This window comes from Canis aureus, chromosome 20 (genome assembly GCF_053574225.1).
Source record: "Canis aureus isolate CA01 chromosome 20, VMU_Caureus_v.1.0, whole genome shotgun sequence".
NCBI classification, from domain to species: Eukaryota; Metazoa; Chordata; class Mammalia; order Carnivora; family Canidae; genus Canis; species Canis aureus.
In genome coordinates, this window is record NC_135630.1 from 60,167,234 (window position 1) to 60,188,736 (window position 21,503).

General features: G+C 51.9%; 1 protein-coding gene and 1 long non-coding RNA gene across 15 annotated transcripts in view; one reads left to right on the top strand and one right to left on the bottom strand.

Annotated features, from left to right (window-relative positions):
• Positions 1-21,503, top strand: part of FMNL2 (formin like 2) — a 262,254-nt gene that overhangs the window by 85,673 nt on the left and 155,078 nt on the right. The window lies entirely within an intron of this gene.
• LOC144292003 (uncharacterized) lies at positions 425-4,196 on the bottom strand. 3 transcript variants are annotated; one of them, XR_013359548.1, is made up of 5 exons: positions 3,871-4,196; positions 2,329-2,444; positions 1,716-1,988; positions 1,133-1,265; positions 425-678 (listed from the first exon to the last, which is right to left on the bottom strand). It is a non-coding gene; the product is annotated as an uncharacterized LOC144292003 (long non-coding RNA). The 3 variants fall into 3 exon arrangements; XR_013359550.1 differs by having other exon boundaries at positions 2,329-2,441; positions 3,871-4,195; XR_013359549.1 differs by lacking the exon at positions 2,329-2,444 and having other exon boundaries at positions 3,871-4,178.

Sequence of the window (21,503 nt, forward strand, 5' to 3'; positions counted from 1 at the left end):
GTGGTATTGGAATAGGGGCGTGCACCCCCGTGCCGACTTTCCTACATCCTGGTGTAGACTTCTCCTCTTCTCCTCTTACACCCCCAGCACAAGTCGTGCTCACTTGGGCGTGTCACAGTTTTCCTTGTTTTAGAAAAGGTGGGGTTTAAAAAAGAAGGTCCAGAGAAGGAAAAAAAAAAAGGTGGCGATGAGTCACATCATGGGATCTCACAGGCAGCTGAGCCCTGGTGGATGGGCTGAGTTGAGGGTTTTCCAGGGTAATGATGATATTTACCCTGAAGGAGAAGAAAGGATCTTTTTAGAAAAAAGACTTTTATGGTCTTCTAGAGGCTGTCCTGAATACGTTCAGCTTATTTTTGATTTGGGGAACTCTCAGATTTTTAGGTAGACGATAGTAGGAGTTGAGTATTTTAAACTTCCTTGATGAATTACACAAAGTAAAGAAGTGGTTTATTACATAGCCGTGAGTTTCATTCAAATTTACGGTGTATAATCAAGGCCCGCTGTTCCCCTTTGATAGTTATCATTTAGCTGTAATTTTGCAGAGAGTCGGCTTCCTGGAGGCGGCATCTCCATCGATAGGCTGCTGGTCCACGCTTGCAGGTCGTAGTGATGGTTGTAGACGTGTTTCCAGACCGGTTTTTCCCGTACCCATTGAATCCACTGGGACGTACCTGGCTGCATATGGGAGGGAGTGGATCACGATAAGTACTTGGCAGCATCGAGTTTTGCACCTAGCGTCTGACCCTTGAGAAAAAGTAATGACAAAAAGGCTGTTCTGTACTTGTTTCAGTGGTTCTTGGTGTTTAGGTATTTACTGCTTGATGTCAAATATTTGGAGAATAGGATTGGTTTTAAGCTCCTTTTATAGGGCTGCTTTTAAGAGTACGTGCAAAATATTGGGCAAGTGTTCCTACCTGCTTGGGCCTTACATGTGAGAAGGAGAGAGAGAGTTTAAAGGACATGGTACCTTAGGCTCTTAAGTGGAATGTTAGTAATATTCCTACAGAAATAACACAAAGGAACCCTCGGGGGACATGAAATGCTAATTGTCAGGACAAGCCTGGGCTGCCCCTCGAAGGATAACACCGAGGAGCTTGCTCCCTCGTAAAATTCTCCTTCCCCGACTGACCTTGGAAGCACAGGCTGCACATGGAGTGGAACGCTTAGGGGCGGCTCCTGTGTATTTTTGGTGCGGCGTCAGAGGAAACCCTCCACGGCTTCTTGAGAAAGCTCTCTGAGCCCGGATGCGTTCATCCAAGCACCTGTTGAACACCCGTGCATTAGGTTCTGTTATTCTCTTGAAGCCTTGCAGTTTTTTTTTTTTTAATTTTATTAGTAGTGAATATAAAAGTAGGTCAGTGACCACCCCTTGGGGCTAGGAAAAAAATTTTCAAAAAAAGAAAATCCTTGGGCCGTGCCGCGTTAAGATGTGTGTTTGCCCCGGGAACTGAAAAAGTCCACGTGCCTGGATTCTCTGTCTTCCGCTCTTGTCCCTTGAAGAGTCTCTAACATACAGGATTGTTTGGTACTTTGCAGCCTCGCACTTTGGCTTAAAAAGAGAAGTGGGAAGGCGCGGGCCCGACGAAGGCATGTTGAAGCCTGTACTGGGTAGGCTGGTGCTCAGCACTGGGGCAACCCCGAGCCCCCCCCCCCCCCCCCCCCCGCCCGGCACCAGGGGGGCACGCGCGCCGCGCTTCTCTCTCTGTAAATACCTTTGTGCGCCCTCGTTGCCGGAAAGGACTAGAGAATGGCTGTTTCAAGAACACTTCTTTCCTCCCTTTTGCTTTCTTCCCATCTTTTGTCTTTCTGTCTTCTCTCTTGAATTTTTCCCTTGGATATTTATTGCACGAGGCCCCTTAGGTGTGTGACCTTCAAGCTGAATCTGTATTTATATTCAGGGACTACTTTTTTTCCTTTTTGACTCCACTCATAGGTCTTGGGATGTAAGATCCTTTGACAGGATTTTCCTACCATCTGATGGATTCCTGCAAAATTAATTAATAGTGTAATATTTTTCAAAAAATTTTTTAAAGAATTTTATTTATTTATTCATGAGAGACACAGAGAGAGGCAGAGACCCAGGCTGAGGGAGAAGCAGGCTCCATGCAGGGAGCCCGACGCGGAACTCGATCCCAGGACCCTGGGGTCACACCCTGGGCCACACCGCTGAGCCACCCAGCTATTTCTCAATTTTTTCTTGACTCCTCCTCTCTTGTGATTTTATGGCAGGACTTTGGTGCTTTCACCCCTATACGGAGGGACCAATCACCTTTTTTTTCTTTTTTTAAATAACAGTAAATGCATCTTTCAGGCATTTAGGATTACCTGTTGTTAGCTTCTAGAGAGGAGAGAAAGCCTTCCATTGTGGATCCACCCCCTTTGAGAGGAACTCCGTGTTGGTACAGGCTGAAAACGCTCCGACTTAGATCTTGTTTCCACTGCTTAGTAATGTAGTGCAAATGGATATATGTAAGAGTTGTGGCTTTTTAAAATAGACAACCATTAAAAAAATCCAGAGGCTTTTAAAATGAAATTTGCTTTTAGAAGAAGCTTCTCTAGTACAGTGTCAGAATTATTTGCTAAAAGCATTAATGTGGTCACATGTTTGACCACATAAAATTCCTATGTGTTCCCAGAGTGGTCTAATGAATTATCACTGTCTTTATATATTCCACCCCATATAAACTTCAGCTTATTCAAACAGATTTCAAGGACGAGTCTTATCCCGTTCCAGATGTACCCACTTCTTTCCTCTTTTCTCCAATTTTAGGGTCTCTAGCTGAACCCACACAGAAATGATTTAATTCTTATTTATTTGAGAGAGCAAGCGAGCACGCGCATGGGCAAGCATGAGCATGGGGAGGAGGAAGGGGAGGAGGCAGGAGGGGCAGACGGAGATGCCGACTCCCGGCTGGGCAGGGAGCCCTACCCAGGCCTCGATCCCAGGACCTTGAGGTTGTGGCCTGAGCTGAAGGCAGGCGCTTAACCCACTGAGCCACCCAGGCGCCCCAGAAATAATTTAATTCTTTGAAAAGTCTCTGATGAGTTTCGGTCACTGCGTGTCCAGGGAATAAAAACCAGTTTTAATATTTGCACCGTCAAAGCAATTAGACGAACGCGCTACAGGAAACGCCACACGTCTCAGAAGACCGAACACGTGAAACCTGTATTAATCAGAACCTGAGGTCACATCACAAATTTCCCCTGCTTTACGTTAGTAAGAGAGACTAGACGCCAGAGGAAGCCGCCAACGGGACACGGTCCCTTGAGTCCTAGCACGGACCCCACGGTCCGCCTGGGTTCTTCTGTAATAGTGTCGAGCAGTGCCGTACGGTGTGGTAAGCACGGCTAGGGACTGGGTGACTTTCTGTGTTATATTTAAGGACAAAAATATTCTTTTTTTTTTTTTTTTAGGACAAAAATATTCTTTCTGCCTTTAACTAGATTGATTATTCAAAAATCTCCCAAAACTTTTCTGTTTAAAAAAAAGATAGCAAGGGCGATTGGTTCGTCTCTCTGGTCTGTAACACAGTCCACCCCACGCATATCAGCATCCCTATGGTTAGGGGCCGAAAGCACAGTCCGGTCAGCTCGGCTTCCCCTGCCCCTGCCCCCTCCCAGGCCCATCTTTTGGGTGAGTTTGGCCCCTTTCCCCTCTGCTGGCCTCTGTGTCCTCCCCTCTGCCTAACTTCAGCATCTCCTGGGGCCCCGGGTGGCTCAATAGGTTCAGCATCCGCCTTCCACTCGGGTTGTGATCCCAGTGGGATCGAGCCCCAGGTCAGGCTCAGGCTCTGTGCTTGGGGCGAGCCTGCTCCTCCCGCCCCCTCTGTGCTCGCTCGCTCGCTCTCAAAATCTTTAAAAACAAACCTTTATAATTCCAGCGTCTCTTGCCTGAGTTCTTGCAAAACCTCCTAACCCGCCGCCTGCCTCTGCACCCTGTCCTTCAAAGGCACTGGGTGCTGTCCTCTCGAAGGACACAATGCAGCCGGAACAGGATGGTGAGGCCGGGTCGCTGCTCCGTGTGTCGTTCCTGGGGTGGTGGGTTCGGAGGTGTTGCTGGGCGGCGCTGGGCCTCTGGCCTCCCCCCGCCGTGGTTAGGACAGCTCCGCCTTCGTTTTGCCTTTTAACAGAGTAAGATTCTGTTGAACAAAATGTTCCAGGATTAAAAAAAGAAAAGTTTAAGGGCCGTGGGATCAGATAACTGCTAAAGTGCGCGTCTTCTCTGCATTCTGCTGGAGGTGCTAATTTTTACTTTGTGGCATTGTTTTTCTATTGTTCCGGGAAGGGGGTGGGGGCAGAGGGATGGGGCCACAGAGTGGGGGGAAGCCGAGGCACCAGGGGCTGCCCCAGCCCAGAGGCTGTGGCCTGCGGGTGCCTGACCTCGGCCTGAAGCCGCGTGTGCCAGGGTCCCTGCTGGGTGGGCCCTGCACCCGCCGGCCCGCGGTGGAAGTGTCCCCAGCTGTCCTGCCGCGTCCTGGGGCACCGGGGGTCGCTTCTGGCCAGAGCCTCTGCGATGGGATTTCGGCGGCAGCACGGCCTCCTGAGCGCCCGGAGCAGCGCCGTCCCCCGGGCAGGGGCCTAGCCGTCCCGCCTCCTGCCTCGGGTCACATTTGTGGGCTTGTCTGGACCTCTCCTCCCGGAGCCTCCCTCGCTGGGGGTGCTCAGGGCTGCAGCCTTGTTCTGGGGCAGCAAACCCCTAGCTGCCACCGCTGCCAGAAACCTCTTTACAAAGGCAAATCAACGTGGGTTGGTAGGAATTTGTGCAAAAAAAAAAAAAAAAAACAGTCTTTTAGAAAACACTTTTGTGATGGTACAAATGTGCCGGCTCAGATGGTTCCCACGTGGGTGCTTCAGACTGTGTTCTCTCCCCCTCCTCCTCCCTCCTCCCTCCCTCTCTATCTCTATCTCTGTCTCTGTCTCTGTCTCTGTCTCTCTCTCTCTCTCTCGCAGGGGAGGGGCCCTGTCCTTATGTGGGGAAAGTCACCAAGTGTCTGTTGCAGCTGCAGAGGACGGCCTGGCCTGGGCTGCTCTGCATCTCTGTGCAGGCCTTGGGGTGGCTGCCCCGGGTGGGGTGCAGTTAGTGGCGAATGTCACCCTGGAGGCAGCAGGCTCAGGGACTCGGCCGCTTCTCAGTCCCAGTATAAACCAGAGTTGAGGCTCTGTGTGCTGCAGGATCAGAGAGAGAATAGGGCAGCGTGAAAGGTCAGGAGCGGATCTGGGTCCTGCTGACCCTGTGTGGTGGTGCACAGACCCCCCAGTGAGGAGCCCTCTGCCCCCAGGTGCCCCCAGGTACCCCTAGGTGCCCCCCATGTGCTCCCAGGTGCTCACATCCAGATCTGGGCCCTGCTGACCCTGTGTGGTGGTGTGCAGATGCCCCAGTGAGGAGCCCTCCGCCCTTGGATGCCCCCAGGTGCCCATGTCCAGGGAGCCTCCTGACCCCATGGGCCCGGGGGGGAGGAGGGCCCTGGCCTCCGAGGAAGGCCCCAGCTGGGCCTGCGGGAGGCTGGTCGGGCTGGCCCTGCCCTGCTGGCCGCCGGCTGTCCGGCTGCTTCTGAGCCTCTTTGTTAGAGGAACAAACAAGAGGACTTACAAGTCAGCTGCTGGTTTACTTCCGGTTTAGCAGCTTCCATAGAGGTTGGTCGGGTGGCTGGGGGGTGGGGGGGATCTGAGTTCTGCGGGGGCTGCTGGTTGGTTTAGAGCACAGGCCCTGGAGCAGAGAGAGGAGAGAGACTCTGCAACAAAAGCACGGGCACTGGAGCCTGGTGGAAAGCACACGTGCCCCAGATGTGCTCGCGGGAAGCCAAGAGGGTGGTTGCAAAAACAAGCAAAATGAGGGTAACGCAAGCAAAGAGTACTTGAGAAACCAGGCTGGGTTACTCTCTGGCAGGGAACGAGCAAGTTCATATTAGGATGGAGCTTCTCTCTGCAGCGGGACCGGGCCGTGCGATGGGCTGGTACAGACCCCATTTTCCGTTCTTCGTTAATCCTTTTTTTTTTTTTTTGGCCTTGTATTAAATATGAGCCTGTAAGACTTATCAGTAGTTCTTGGAGACGCCGTAGGTGAGAATCCTCGCACCTCGAGCTGAAAATACCCATCTTTGGGCGGGTGTGACATTTCACTTGAGAAGTGTTAGAATCCTGTGGGATCGCAGGTGACAAGTGGAGCGCAAGAGGCACAGAGAAATCCGTGGTTCTGACTCCGGGTGCCGCCCGAGCCCTCTGAGCCCAAGGCTGTGGTGCCTGCAGCGTCGGTCCATCAGTCCGTCCCGAGGGCTCCACGCTGGCTGGCCTGCTGTGGGGGCGGCGGCCCTTAGGGCCCCGGGAGCTCCCCCTTAGGCTCCACTCCCCGTCTCCAAGGGCCCCGAACGATTGGAACTTTAATGAACATGCATGGGGTACAGGGTGGCTCGGGGTAGTGCCTGCCTTGGGCTCAGGGCATGACCCTGGGGTCCCGGGATTGAGTCCCGCATCTGGGTCCCCGCAGGGAGCCTGCTTCTCCCTGTGTCCCTCTCTGTGTGTCTCTCAGGCATAAATAAATAAGATCTTAAAAATCAACATGCATGAGGAAGGGACCTAGGATGGCTGTTAACACCATTGTATTAGGAAAGGGGCCCCAGAAGGGGGAAGGGGGGGCGAGTACCCCAGCCCCCACCAAGCATTCCCCGCTGGAGGCTTGGAGCCGTTTCTCCCAAGACGGAGGCAGCGGCACCTCAGGGTGGGCGCCGTGGGGCCCTGCCCGGTACCTTTCTCCAAGCAGAGGTGTGATGGAGACGGTCCCCAGGATTTGCATGGGGTCCGGGGTCCGTAGCAGGGCAGAGAAGCTGCCTTGGAGGACCTGGACCCGACAGGGTGTCGTCCTGTGTGGAGGCCGGGGCCGGGGCGGGGCGGGGGGACAGGACAGGACCCCGGGCCAGGAGACGGGAGACGGAGGAAGGAAACAGCCGGGAAGGTGCGCTTAGAAGGGTGGGAGCGGGGTCCCCCTGGAGGGCCGCAGCGCGAGGCCCTGGGGAGAGAAAGCAAACAAATAAGGAAATTGAATCAAATCAGATGAAGTCCTTTTAAGGAAAAGATGGTGTTAACAGAACAGATAAGTCAACGGGCAGGATGAGAAAGGCAGGCTGGTGAAGCGCCAGCGGAAGGTTCCGGCAAGTGTGGAACGGGGGAAGCTCTGACTTGAACGAGGCCGACGCTCTTAGTAAGCGGGTGGGAGGCTGGGACATCTTGGAGGTGGGGTCACCTGAGCTTTCGTGTCCCTTTCGTCCTCCTGATGATGCCCCGGAAGTTCCGAGTGTTGCAGGGTGCGTTCGTCTTGGTGAATGGGTTTTAACGTAAAGTAAAACGTTAAGTCCGCGTGAGAAGGGGGGTTTGAGGAGCCTTTTATTTATTTATTTATTTTTTGAGGAGCCTTTTAGAACCAGAGAATTGACAGAAGTGGCGTATTTTGCAAGCATTTGCTGTTTGGTGGGAGCCTCAGTGGGAGGATGCTTTCGAGTGACGCTGTGCGCTTGCCGCCGGCGCCGGGAGAATGGACGTGGCTGTTAAGGGAAGTCGGATAAAAACACCGAGTGTCTAGTACGTCTCAGAATTAGGACGGGGGTGGGCCAGCGTGGGATCAGGGCTGGGCTAGGGTTGAGAAGGAAGCTCTGAGAGATCGACTTGTCTGCTCATTTGTTTATCGGGGACCTACTGTAGGTCAGGCACCGGGCTAGGAGCCAGGAAAACAAAGGTGACCAGAGCTCGGCTCGTCACGACGCTTAACGTGGGACGTGTGACAGACATAAACTGATGCTTTTAAGCCATAACCATGGTTGTAGTATCTGGATTGGCTCCAAGATTTTGCATTGTTTTTGGAGATGAAGTGACTCCGGCGGGGGGACGTCGGTGGAGATGACGTGGATGGAGGTGCACCGGCCCTCCCGGTGCCTGACCGCCCCTTCCTCACACCTCGGCTCTACGGCTCTGAAGCGGGTGACGTACGGCGTTGGGCCTGTGTGCGGCTCGAGGGACCTCTCAGAACCCTTGTGGTGATGAGTGGAGGCAGGTCGGGGAGCATGTCTAGGGGAGGAGGCCTTGGTGAGGGAGACAAGAGCAGAAGACGGACCAGGTTTCTATTGTTCCCCTAACAAACTGCCACAAATTTCGTGGCTTAGGACAACACCGATCTACGATCTCCCCAGTTCTGTAGGTCAGAAGTGTGATGAGGCTCACCCACCGGGCTCAAGTCAAGGTATTGGCAGGCCTGCGTTTCTTCTGGAGGCTCCAGGGAAGAACTGATTTCTTTCTTTTCCTGTGGCCCATGTTCCTTGGCTCACCGCCCCATCCCTCCTCCGTGTTTAAACCAAATAATGTCTGTCCATGTCCTTCCTACACAGTTGTCTCTCTGGTTTTCTGGCCATGGCCTTGCAAGGTTGGGTCCCCCCCCCAGATAATCTCCGTCTCAGGTCCTTAATCACCACCTCCGTGAAACCCCTTTGCCGTGCACGCTAACATAGTCCCAGCTTCTGGCGATAAGGTTGCGGACACGTTTGTGTGCCGGAAAAGGAGAAATGGGCTCTGGCTGCCGTGTCTTCGGTTCTCTGACCCAGATAAAGAGGCCTCTAGATTGTCTTTCCAATGTTGACACCACTGCCATGATTGCTAGCTGGGGGTCTTTGATTTGTCATTCTTTGACCCACAAGTACTCCTTGGCGAGGCCCTCAGGCCCCCCACAGGACGGTCCGCAGCCCCCCTTCTCATCCTGGTCTTGCACGAGAGCCGTGCGTTCTGGTTGGATGTGTTTACCTGCCTTCGCCCTGGGTCTCCGTGCAGCTCTGCACGTTCCCGACGCCATGCCGTTGCCTGACTTGTTTCTGCGAGACTCAGATGCTCCCCGCCCTTACTTCTGCTCACCCTTCCTATGAAACCTGTGACACTGGCCCTCTCTACTCCCCATCTGATCATAATTAGCAAGTGCTATTAAGTCCTTTGTGAATACACTTGATCTTTCCCTCTGGACCAGCCATCCTGAGGTGCTTAAAAGCAGAGTCCTGGATTCACCCTCCGAGAGATGCATTGAATGGCCTGGGACGGGGCCCAGGAGTTTGGCTTTTTAGCAGACTCAGTGGGCGATGCGGAAGCAGCAGCCGCCAGGCACCGTGAGCTGGACGCTCCCGGAGACGGCAGCGCGTGAGCTCTCCTCTCCTGGTGACGGACCGCGTGCTGTCCTTGTCCGGGAGATGATGATGGCTTTGAGAAATGCACGCCAGCCTGCAGGTGCGTGCTCATCCAGGAGGAGGGTGTCCTGTGGGAAGTGTGAACCAGATCGTTCGGGCCGTCAAGCTGTGCCGCTCTTCTCGGAGCCAGTGTTGTCGAAGTTCAGGGCAGACGAGGAGCCGGTCGGTGTGCTGAGCAGAAACGGCTGAGGCGGACAGTGAGCGGAGGCAAAATCAGGTCGGCAAAATCGCCCTGCCTTCAGGTTTACTTTTTCATTGGACTTTTCTGCGTTGCGGGGACCTGACGTGAACTATCAAAAGCAGGAATTTGGTCATGGAAAAGATTTGAAAGCGGGAAAGATGGCTAATTGTTGGGGGTATGCGGAGCGAACTCTGTGCCCTCAGCGCCTTCCGATAACAAGTTCTTCTTGGTCATTGGAATGCAAAGAATACCCAAAACTCTGAATTCCCACTGAACCAAGCATTTTTGGAATGAGGCCTTTCATGAATACGCCATGATTCTGATTTCTGCTGTTGTTAAGATTGGAATGGAGTCTTTGTTATTTTACATGATTTCCTAGACCCTCTAGGAGGGTTTAGGTCCAAATGATTAGATTTATTTTTATGAAATTGTCCTTTTCCCTTTTGAGGGATCTCACTGCATTAAGTGAAACTGCTTATGAGGCTAATTAAGCAAAGTGTTTTCTACTTTTTATTGATTTTTCTGTCAACTTTATGGCAGAAACAGAAGACAACAATTTTAATTAAAAGAAGAGCCTTAAGTAACTAGCTATTTTGGAGCTCCTATAAGAGGTTCCTATCTATTGTAAATAATTAAAAGGATTTGCCCTGGGCCAGAAGAGGAAGTACTGAAAGTAACACATGTTTCTATGAGCTAAAAGCCGTCACAGAGGTGATAACACTTGAATTGGAAATCACCAAAGTTTCCATCTGGTTTCCTAGTCACCAAACAAAATATAGGTGTTTAAAAAAAAAAAAAAATGTTGCCATCTTTTGTGAAAGAACTATTAAAAGATGAAGTGTGCTAGTAGGCACTTTAATAATGAGCCTTTGATTCAATTTAAGGCCAGTTCTCTGTGCCTGTTAAAAAAAAATATTCCGTAAGTTGTGAACATTCACACTTTTTTTTCAGTGAGCTCATTTGCATACCTGGAGGTCATTTTATCTTTAGTTGGTGGTAAAGTTCTGCGACGATATGAACCAAGGTGGGACCAAATAATAGCTTGTTCTGTGCATGTCAAGCTAAATTAAAATAATGATAATTAACTATTTGAATTCAAATGCTTGTTTTGTTTTGCAACAGCCATTATGTGTACAGTGTCCTACCAGACGAAATAAATTGAAAGGCTGAAGGAAGTTCCTACATAATTTCTTCTGGATGGAAATCTATAATTTGTTGCAAAGCTCACAGTTAAAATTCACCCCAGTGTAACCAAACTTAGGAGCAAGCAAAGTATTTTTTTTTGGCTTAGTATTGAATTAAATTGAGTCAATATTTGTTTAATACCTTGTCTGCCCACAATGGCCCTCTCTGTAGAGAGTAAGACAGGAGTAATATATATATAATCTTTACCTTCAAAGAACTGATAATTTAGAGCAGAGCTGTACGGTAGAAATATTGTGAACTACGTAGCTTATTTAAATTTCCCAGTAGTCGCATTAAAAGACAAGAAAGATGGGTGAAATTATTATTAGTATTGTTTTTTAAAGATTTTATTTATTTAGAGAGAGAACACGAGGAGGGGAAGGTGCAGAGGGAGAGAAAGGGAAAGAATCCCAAGCGGGCTCTGCACTGAGGACGGAGCCCCCACAACCCAGAGACCGTGACCTGAGCAGAGACCAAGAGTTGGTCACGCAACTGACAGAGCCACCCGGGTGCCCCAGTGAAATTATTATTATTATTATTTTAAAGATTTACTTATTTTAGAGAGAGAGCATGCACGAATGCACATGCAGAGGGGTAAGGGAGAGAGGGGAGAGAATCCCAAGCAGACCCCACTGAACGCAGAGCCCTACTTGGGGCTGGATCTCACAGCCCTGAGATCGTAACTTTAGCCGGAACCAATAGTTGGGAGCTCAGCTAAGCCACCAGCACCCCCCCCACCCCCGCCGCACCACCCTGGTGAAATTATTTTTAATCATATATTTAAAATCCTAGATTTTTATTTTTTATTAATATAAAAAATGTAATATATCAAAAATATTATTTCCACATGTAATCAATATAGAGCTTACTAATGAGATACTTTACATTCTTTTAAAAATACTAAGTCTTTGGGGTGCCTGGGTGGCACAGTGAAGCATCTGACGCTTGGTTTCAGCTCGGGTCCTGATCTCAGAGTCTTGTGTCTCCTTGCCCAGTGTGAGTCTGCTTAAGACTCTCCCCCTCTCAAATAAAAACAAATCTTTAAAAAAAAAATACTAAGTCTTCAGATCTGGTGTTCTATTTTCATTGGAGGGTCACCTGCCTGGCTGAGACAGTAGAGCACGTGACTCTTGATTTTGGGGTTGTGAGTTTGAGCCTCGTGTTGAGGGTGGGGTTTACTTAATTAAAAAAAAATTTTTTTAATAAATTTTTATTGCAAACACTTGATCTTTATTTAGACTATCAAACGTACAGTTGAAAAAGTAGATTCACATACTGAATTTGTCCCAGACATTCTTAGAAGTTGTCCAGTAACTGAAGCGAACATCTGGTTTTAAATTTGAATTAAAAATCAATATTAAAAATTCAGTTCATCAATCACTCTAACCGCATTTCAGCTGCCAAGAGCTGCATGGGGCTGCGGGTTACTGTATTGGGTAGGACAGATTTAGATGTGGAGACAACGTTTGACGTCTTTGATACTCAAATAATTGAAGATGGTATGTAATTACAGAATGAATTCCTATCCACTTGCAGAGGGTAATTGAGAGAAGAGTGGGCTAGAGCAGTTGTTTCCAGTAGAACTTTCTGTACATGGCACGGCCTGGTGGGGTAGCCACTAGCTTCAGGCTTTTGGACACCTGAAAGCTAGCAAGTACAGCTGGGAACTGTATTTTAAGTTTGATTAATTCAAATTCAAATAGTCACATGGGGCTGGTGGCTACCATCTTAGGCAGTGCTAAATGGGATTCTAATGGGGCAGGGTGTCTAACGGGGTAGGGATTCTAATGGGGCAGGGCTCTAACGGGGCAGGGATTCTAACGGGGTAGGAAGTCTAATGGGGCAGGGCTCTAATGGGGCAGGGTGTCTAACGGCGCACGGTGTCTAACGGGGTAGGGATTCTAATGGGGCAGGGCTCTAACGGAGCAGGGCGTCTGACGGGGCAGTGTGTCTAACAAGGTAGCTCAGGCATGACTTAATCGAGGTGTGGAGCAAAGGAGAGGGCATCGCTGAGCTGGGAACGGCGTCGACCAGTGGTTCCCTAACATCACTGCAGGACAGCTTTAAAAAGGCCTGTCCTCAGCTGCCACATCCAGGTGCGCCGATGAGTTGGTGCCCCCCTGTCAGAGTGTCCAAGGCTCCCCAAGCGACTGTGATGTACAGCAGCTCTGGGGGGGCCTGCGCTTGCATATACGTCCTCCACTCATGAGAGTTGGCCAGGAGTGAACACGGACAGAGGAGGAACCCGGTGGCTTCCTCAGACGCTCGAGTCGATGTTCTTACGTGAGCAGACGGAGGCCGGCGTGTTGGGGGAGCGGGGCCGTCCTCAGGTGGCTGCTGAAATGACCAGAGACTCAGACGTCCCGTCATGGGCGCGGTGGAGCCACGTCCTGAACCTGGGTCTCGTGTTTCTGTCCCCACATGAGGGGGCCATAGAGAGTATCCCGCCGCCTCCACATTGTGGCTTGTTTTCTCTCTTCATAATAGAGCCCTTGTGCTTAGATTTACAAAGAATGTTTCTTTTGATATTTAGAAAAAAAAAATCTCATTAACAATTGGATGTTTGTGGCCCAGCAGATCCGTGATCTGTGCGGAGCGCTGCGCCGGCTGTTGGGAGGCCTCTGCTCTTCCCCGGTGCGGCGCACGAGCTCGGGGACCGCCAGCCGCCAGCCGGTGGGGGCATCGGATTCTGGGTGTTAGAGCGGGGTTTCTGGATCTGCCCTCCTATAGCTTCAGGGGTTGCCGTGGGCAGGAAGTCCCGCCCGGTCCGAGAGCGTCCGTGCTGCCGCAGCTCTCGTTCGCAAGACTCCGGGGAGCAAGATGGTTTTTCCATCTCGGTGTTTAAATAATCAAACGAGAGCCCCAATGGCTCGCCCGCCTGGAACGGCCGCAGTGCCCGCCAAGCCTCGGGAGGTGGGGCGCACGTTCCCCGTCTCACTGTGAAGAACTCGGGGCCTGCGACTGCCCAAGGCCACGCATCTTACGAGGGGCGGAGCTGGGATCAGAGCCCGCCCGTGCGGTTTTGCCCCAGAGCCCCTGGTGGTACCCGCTGCGGGGAACCAACCACCACCCCTGGAGGCCCGGGTGCGATTTGCCTTGAGTCGTAGTGGGGGCGGGGAGGGGGGTTGCTTAGTGACCTTCGAGTTCTTGCTGTGCAAAGGCAGCTTCTAGAGGATTCCCTTCCCTCCAGCCTTCTCTAACGGGGATTCTGGAGAAACCAGGACTGTTGAGCCAAATGTTCGGACGGGAGGGCATCAGGGCGCAGCTGAGTGTTTTGCCTTCTCCGGCTCCCCGCCTGGACGGGAGGGCCTCGGGCCGGAGGTGTTGCCCTACGCGAGGTCGGCTGGGGCCTGCTCCCTCCTTCCAGCCGTAGCCGCCTTCGTCTTCCAGTTGCATCGTCTGCGGGAGGCCCGGGGCCGTCCGTGGGAGCCGGCCGCCAGCCCCGTTGTCCGGGCCCAGGGAGCAGGCCGCGCTGTCCGGAAGGTGTCTCCGGGCGGTGCTTGGCGAGCGTCACGACTTCCAGCGGCCTGTGCTCGCCCCCAGAGGATGACGTTGGGTCCGTGTAGGCCTGAGCGTGCGAGGCGTTGCACGAGCGGCGTGGAGGAGGCCCCGAGGCCGAATCCTGCCCCGCGGGGTGGAAGCGCTTCCCACCCGGGGGACGCCCGTCCGCTCCTCAGAGAGATGAGCTGCGGCCGGGGGGTGCTGCCGGGTTGGGCGGCCTCGCCCGGGTCGCCGGGGTCGCGCACACGCCCTGGCTCGGAGGCGGCACCCTCGCTGCCGGGGACGCTTCCCTGCCCGAGTCTGTTTTCTCCTCGTGGCTCTTCCTCAACTCAGGTGGCTTCAGAGGGAGCGTGGCCTCCTGTGGCCTGCCCGGCCGGCCTCCTGCCTCAGCCTCTCGGCCCCCCCGGGTCTCTAGTCGACGGCACAGAGAGAGCCCGGCCGTGCCGGGTTTCAGGCAGTGTTGAGCCGAGGTCGCCTCACCAAAGACGGCGCCGGGCCGTCCCCCCGCCGTGCGGCCTCCCGAGGGCATCAGGCCCGGGGAGGGGGGTGCACCGCCCCTGGGTGCCGCTCCTGCCCTCCCCACCGCTCGCGCGGCCCCTCCTCCAGCCGTCCCCTCTAGCACACAGCAAGCCCGCCTTTCTCCCCTTGGCCCGGGAAGGAGCAGCGTCTGCGCCCCAACGTGCTGGAGCCACAGGCCGGCGGTTGCCCTCGGCCGTTCCCGGTGCTTGCTTGGTGCCCTGCAGCCTCGGTGCATCTCGACTGCCACGCGTGGCCCGCGGCCCGGTGGTGCCCGTGAGCCGATGGCCTGCACAGGGCCGTCCCCTGGTCATCGCCTGGCGCCCCGGCAGGGGGGCGGCCGCAGAGATGTGGGCACAGGTGCGGGCACAGGCCCCGACCTGCCGCTCTTGAGCCGCTGCAGCCGCCCCGGAGCCCTCCAGCCAGCCCTGCTTGAGCCCGAGCTCCGCTCTCCCCTCTTCCTCCGGCCCTGTGCCCCGCCGCCCCTCTCCCCACCCCACTCCCGTGGCCTGGAAGCACCCACACGTCTCCCTACGTGCTGAACCTGCTCGTCAGTAATTCTTCATGGACTGTCCTTCCTTCTGGCAAACCAAATACAACACAGAAATCTCAAAATAGATGTAACCAGACTCCTCCAGCTTAATAAATACCACATGTGCTTGCACTTGGAACTCGGCTCGGCCCGTTTGGTGAGCGGTACCTCTCTCGCCCCCCTGCTCCCCTACCCCCCCTGCCTCCCTGGCCCCGCCTCCCCTGCCCCCCTGCCCCCTGCTCCCCCACCCCCCTGCTCCCCCACCCCCTGCAGAGGGCAGGCTGACAGAGCTCTTGCAGCAGCTCGCGCCTGCGTCTATCTTGATCCTGTGAACCCTGTTTTGATGGCATGCGTGTCCCATCGAAAGGACCATCTGTACGTATATTACCCTGTTTATGGAGGATGCTGGCAGCGTGGGATGAACTCGGCGTGGCGTCTCAGCAGCGAGCTGGCTGCGGTCTTTGTCCGGCGTGCGCGTGGCCTGTGCTCGTGCGCGTGATGGGCTTTTGCTGTGCAGCCCCTGACTTCTGACGGCAGGTCTGGTGCGAGGTGGTGCAAGCCAGCAGCTCTGGATGGGCCCCCGGCGCTGCGCTCTGCCAGCTGCCCTTTGTGCTCATTGGGTCCCCAAATGCCCATATTTGGTGTCGGTGCTGCCGTCATCGTCCCGTTTTCCCACTGAGGAACCCAAGGCGTGGAGAGGGTAAGCTACTCGCCCAAGGTCCTGTGGCTGGTGGCCTGGATTTTCAACCCGGTTGCTTGGGCCCCAGATCCCAGACTCTCACTCAGTCCTAAATTGCTCTCCTTAAATTGCTAACCCAAGTCATCACCTGAGGAACCAGCTCGACCCCCGAATGAGAAAGCACAGGATGGTCCTGGTTGCGTTGATCCGCGTACCTTTGGGGGATTCTGAACAATTCCCTCCCTTGACGCCTTTCTTTAGAAAGACCTTCCCTCACCGTAATGAGATCCCTGCCGGGCGTCCTCCAGCTGTGAGTGCCTGGGCCCGAGCCTCCCAGTGCGGGAGCCGCTTGCTTCATGCTCTGCGGCATTGAACCCTGGTTGCTGTATCTGGGAGAAAACTGTTTATTTCATTTTAATTGATTTAAAATTAAAAACGGATACCGAGTTAACGGAAAACTTTTCTGTACGCTAAGAAATACTTGGGGATGAGAATGTATTTTCTCAACTGTCTATTTTGTGAAATCCAAACATAAGCATATCTGATGGGAGTTTAGCATCTGAATCGGAACGTGTTTGAAGTATAAAATACTCTGAGGATTTTAAAAAACCGACTTTTCTTTTTTTATATTATCTCATCCGTGACATACTGTTTACGGGTTGCTATGCCTTACTCAAACCAACATACCTAAAATATTGTTATGGAAATCATTTTCACTTCATTTTACCTTCTTTTTTTAAAGATTTTATTTATTTATTCATGAGACACAGAGAGAGAGAGAGGCAGAGACACAGGCAGAGGAAGAAGCAGGCTCCATGCAGGGAGCCCGACCTGGGACTTGATCCTGGGACCCCGGGGTCACACCCCCAGGCTGAAGGCGGCACTAACCGCTGGGCCACCAGGCCGCCCCTTCATTTTACTTTCTAATGCAGCTACTGGAAAATGTAACTCCACGCGTGGCTCACATTGTGACTGTTTGACAGACTCTTCGGGAGCCTGGACGTGAATGCTCCCCCATAGGGTAATACTCGGCCACAGCAAGCGCTCAGAAGACAATTAGTGACCGGGTGATTTGTTGGGAGGACAGGTTCAGCGGGGAGGGCTCGTGGGGCCGGATGACTTTTGTTGGAACTGGTGTCTGGTTTTAGGGTCTACGTTAAGTGACAGGGAGGCACAGCGTATGCTACACGTGATGCTTTGGGACCTTTCAAATCAGTTACCACTTTGCCCGCCGTGACGGAAGGAGGGGAGTCCGCTGTCCTCTTGGCCAAGAGGAGTCCCCGGTTTCTGCCGTGAGCTGAGTCACACGGTGGCGCTTTCGTCCGGGGATCTGGCAATGAAACGAAACGAGGTCCTCATGAGCGGCCTCCTGTCCCCTGTGGTCTTCTCCCCTGCAGCTCAGCATTTCTCTCAGGATCCTAGAATCCCCCATTATTCCAGGCCTCCTGGGGATCATGTGTGACCCCGATGAGGCAGGAGCGTCTCTCGGATCAGGATTAACGAACGGTCTCTGTTGCCCCGGAAGCACCGCACCCTGAGTCGGGACCTAGAGCTGTTGCACCACCAACCTCCTGGGTCCTGTACCTCTGCTTCCTCTTCTCTGGCCTCCTCGGTTAGTCCTTTTTCTCCATGCCCCCAATGTTGGGGCGCCCCAGGGCACACCCTCCTTCCTCCTTTCATTTCCCTTTTATTCTCCACCCTTGCTGCGTTTCCCATGGCTCGTGCGACTTCCCAGTGGTTCACCAAGCCGGTGGAAGTGCTGAACCTCACGAGTCCTTGCACCCCCCGTGGGGGGGCTGGCAGTTGACAAGTCCGTGCTTAATTGATCATGCAATTAAGAGGCAAAGTACACTTTCTGATTATCTTTTCTTTAGCTATTAACGTCTCAGTCCTTTGGTTTCCTCCATTGTGAAATGGGAGCATTTTATAAAGAGGCGTTATTTACTCTGCCGTGGAGAAACACAGTGGCTCTGTGACTACCCTTGGCTTCGTGTTGACTTTCAGATTAGTTACCTGCCACCGCATTTGACCTGGCGCATTAGACTGAGACACTGGTTTTACCAATGAGCATTCCTTCCGGTTAAAGCTTCTTGAAAATGGATGTTGTGTTTGTCTCTTTCTTTCCTCTTTTCTACCCCCACCGCCTGTTTTGTGTCTGAATTCCTTAGAAGTTTCAAACAGATTTGAATGGCTCTTAGTTTTAAAGATTTCATTTATTTAATTTGAAAAAAAAAAATGCTAGCGAGAGAGAACACGCGTGGCAGGAGGAGCAGAGGGAGAGGGGCAAGTGGAGTCCCAAGTGCAGAGCCCCATGCAGGGCTCAATCCCGCGACCCTGAAACCGTGACCTGAGCTGAAATCAAGAGGCAGATTCTCAACTGATGGAGCCACCCAGGCGCCCCCGAATAACTCTTAGCTTTAGCGATAGTTTTTCACCCCCTCTGTCTCATGGAGGATGAATGTGGCTGCTTAAGGAGGTATGTGATGTTCGAGGCAGAATAATGCAGTGTTGACAGCTTTGTTTAGGAAGCGGGGGGGGGGGTGCGGGGGGACCTGGGTTCTGGTCCCATTTAGGCCAATTCAGTCATGGTGTGAATTGAGCATGGTCTTTAGCTTCAGATCATCTCCTCCTCCCTTGGAGCAGGGCCTCTTACGTACTAATAACTCAATAAATGTCAGCTATTGCTGTTGGCTGTTTTCCTAGGATGTCACCTGAAGATTTAGATGAAAGCGTTTGAAAGGTCGCTGTCGATGAATTTCTAGCCATGGTTTGACGACAACTGCAACGTCCTTAGGTCTTAAGAAGCTGATAAAAATGAAAATAGTATCTATAAGGGGATAGAAAGTGTTTTCCTCTAGATTAGAAAATGACAGTAGATGATACTCTTCAAGGAAAAAATTGCCTAATCAAGTCTGTGTCCCGTTACGGCCATAATTAGCACATGGTCCTGCCGGGAAAGGTTTATAATAGAGCCTTCTCCTAGGGCCACTTCCAGGTTGCTTGCAGGTTGAATGCTGCGCAGGATTGCATTGTACTGTGGAATCAAAGTGATGAGAATGGCCATAAACAGTTCTAATAAGGAGGGAGTCCTACCTTCTGGTTGGTACCTGGATGGGAAACCCAAGAGTTCAGTAAGCCAATTTGACATGGAGTCAGAGAAAACTGTAGCTATCAGGGAATAAGAACAGTTCCCATTTGAAAGCGAGTGCGGAGCAGGAACTTCACAGCTATGTGCTCTTTTAATGAAGGCTGTTGATTTAACTGTTTTCTTTTTTTTTTTTTTAAATGAGAGATTGGCTTCCCGCGAACAGTTAACTTATCCTTGATCTTGATTTCTCGTCGTATGACCGAACTCTGTTGTGTGGAAGTGTTAGAGAATATTTGGCTTTGCATAAGAGACCTCCCTTTCGTGTCTAAAGAGGCAAGGAATGTAATTTTCAGTTGCTTGGAAGATTTAATTTTCCAAGCTGTGCCATAAAAAGGAATAGAGAGCAGAAAAGCCCTGTAGGCTGTCGCTTTCTAAGTTTTTATCGGAGTTGAGTTGGCCTTGCATTTTTGCCCTTTGGACCATCTGAACAGCCAAGGGATATCAGTTTAACTCCCTTGGCAATTTGGGACCACGTTTTGTCTTTTGGAAAATGCAGTTACAAATCATGTTTTTTTTTTTTTTTTTTTTTTTTTAACAAAACAAAATGAGGTCGTTCAGCCCCCGGTTTTGATCCTCAGAGGAGCGAGAGGCTGTTTACATTGAGCGAGTAAGATATATTTATTCTTCTTGACAAAGAAAGCAAAATTATTTAGCAGAAAGCTCTTTAGTTTCCTGTACCTAGCACTTGACTGCAGGGTGCCTTAAAAAAGCAAAGGACCAAAAATAAGCAAAAGAATGAGCTCTCAGTACAATCCTTGTGGGGGCGGGGGGGGTGGTCGGCGCCTGGGTATGGTTCTGCAGCAGCCCCACTCCAGAGCTGGAGCCAACATTTGTTTCCTTGTGGTTAGATTTAGAAACTTTTAACCCTGCCTTCTTGCACTCCCTGAAATTTATAAATAGGAACCTTTTCTAATGCTGGACCATTTGGAGGCCTGTTAGTAGTTAGGTTGGGGTTCCGAATGATGCTGCTGATGATATTTTGGAGAATAGTACTCTTTACTTAAAAAGCTGCCAGGGTGTTTGGGACAGGGAGCCCACTCTGGTGGGTATTTTAACCCCATGGTTCTCAAACTTGGCCGCACGATAGAAGCCCCTGGGGAGCCTCTGAAAGCCCTGAGCACCAGGCTGTACCCCACTGGGGCCATACTGACTGGGCCACAGTGTCAGGAGAGGACCCAGGCGTCCGTGTTCCTGGAGGCCTCCCGGGGGACTCCGAAGCGCAGCCAACTCTGAGACTAGGTGGTCACATCTCCTCTAACCTACAGCTCGGGCTGTGCGCCGCCACCCATGAGAAGAAAAGATGAGCTTCCTTTCCGATACAAGGCGACGGTGTGACAGTGAGGTTCTTACGATACTGGTCGAGCAGAGGGATTTCGTTGCTGTGATTAGTTGGCATTTTTAACCTCACGGCGGCTGAGACTTTCCGAATCAGGCGCATCGTGATCTTCCTTTGTTGAGATAGAAACCTCCCCGTGGTACCCTGAGTGTCTTCAGGCGCCATCAGGGAAGTCTAATTGCCGGTAATAAAAGAGCAACACATGCTAGTGTCCAGTGAGTGTCTGTGAAGCCACTTCAGACGCCTGGATCGCAATCCGTGTTCTTCTGTACGGAACCGAGACCCTGACCTCAGCTAATGGGGACGCTCCTGCGCAGCCTTGATGAATACCCACCGAGGGTGAACATTTAGGCTTTGCTACTGATTTGACTGCGGGATGGTGCCCCAGACGTGTCAAGAAGACACATGTTGAGAAGACCTGGCACTCTGTCGATTACCTTCCTACATTCCCCCCAAAAGACTTGTGAATTCTGACCTGTGTTTGGTTCCAAGGATTCTTACAGGGGACTGTGGGTCTGTGTTGTGTCCTCATCGTGCCTGTTCTAGAGCCCCCTTTGCATCACACCGTTTGGCTCTGCATTCCAGTCCTGCCACTGAGTAACCTTGGGCAAGTAGCGTGACCTTTCTGAGCCTTTGTTTTCCATCTGTAAAGTGGCGCAAATGATAGTATCTGCTTTAAGGGCTATTGTGAGGATTAAGAAGAACGTACATGGTGTGTTTCAAACGTAGAAGGTTAAGAAAGTGGTGAATACCACAGCTGCTTCCTTGAGGAATCACAATGGCACATGGCAAAGCCTCGGATACAAGTTCCTTCCAAGTGGGGGCCCACTATGTATTAAGATGACATACAATGAAGTGGTTCTTTTTTTTTCCCCCCCAAGCTGTGGGTTAAGTACTGGGTCTTGGAATCTGTTGTCGGTTCTTTTTTTTTTTTTTTTTAAGATTTATTTATTTATTCATGAGAGACACAGAAAGAGAGAGAGGCAGAGACACAGGCAGAGGGAAAAGCAGGCTCCATGCAGGGAACCCGACGTGGGACTCAATCCTGGATCCCGGGATCATGACCCGAGCTGAAGGCAGGCGCCCAACACTGAGCCACCCAGACATCCCTGTTGTCAGTTCTTATCTTGTAACCACTTAATGTAGGAAAGAAGTCTAGAATAGAATAAAAAGGATTTGTGCAAAAAAAAAAAAAAAAAAAAAGGATTTG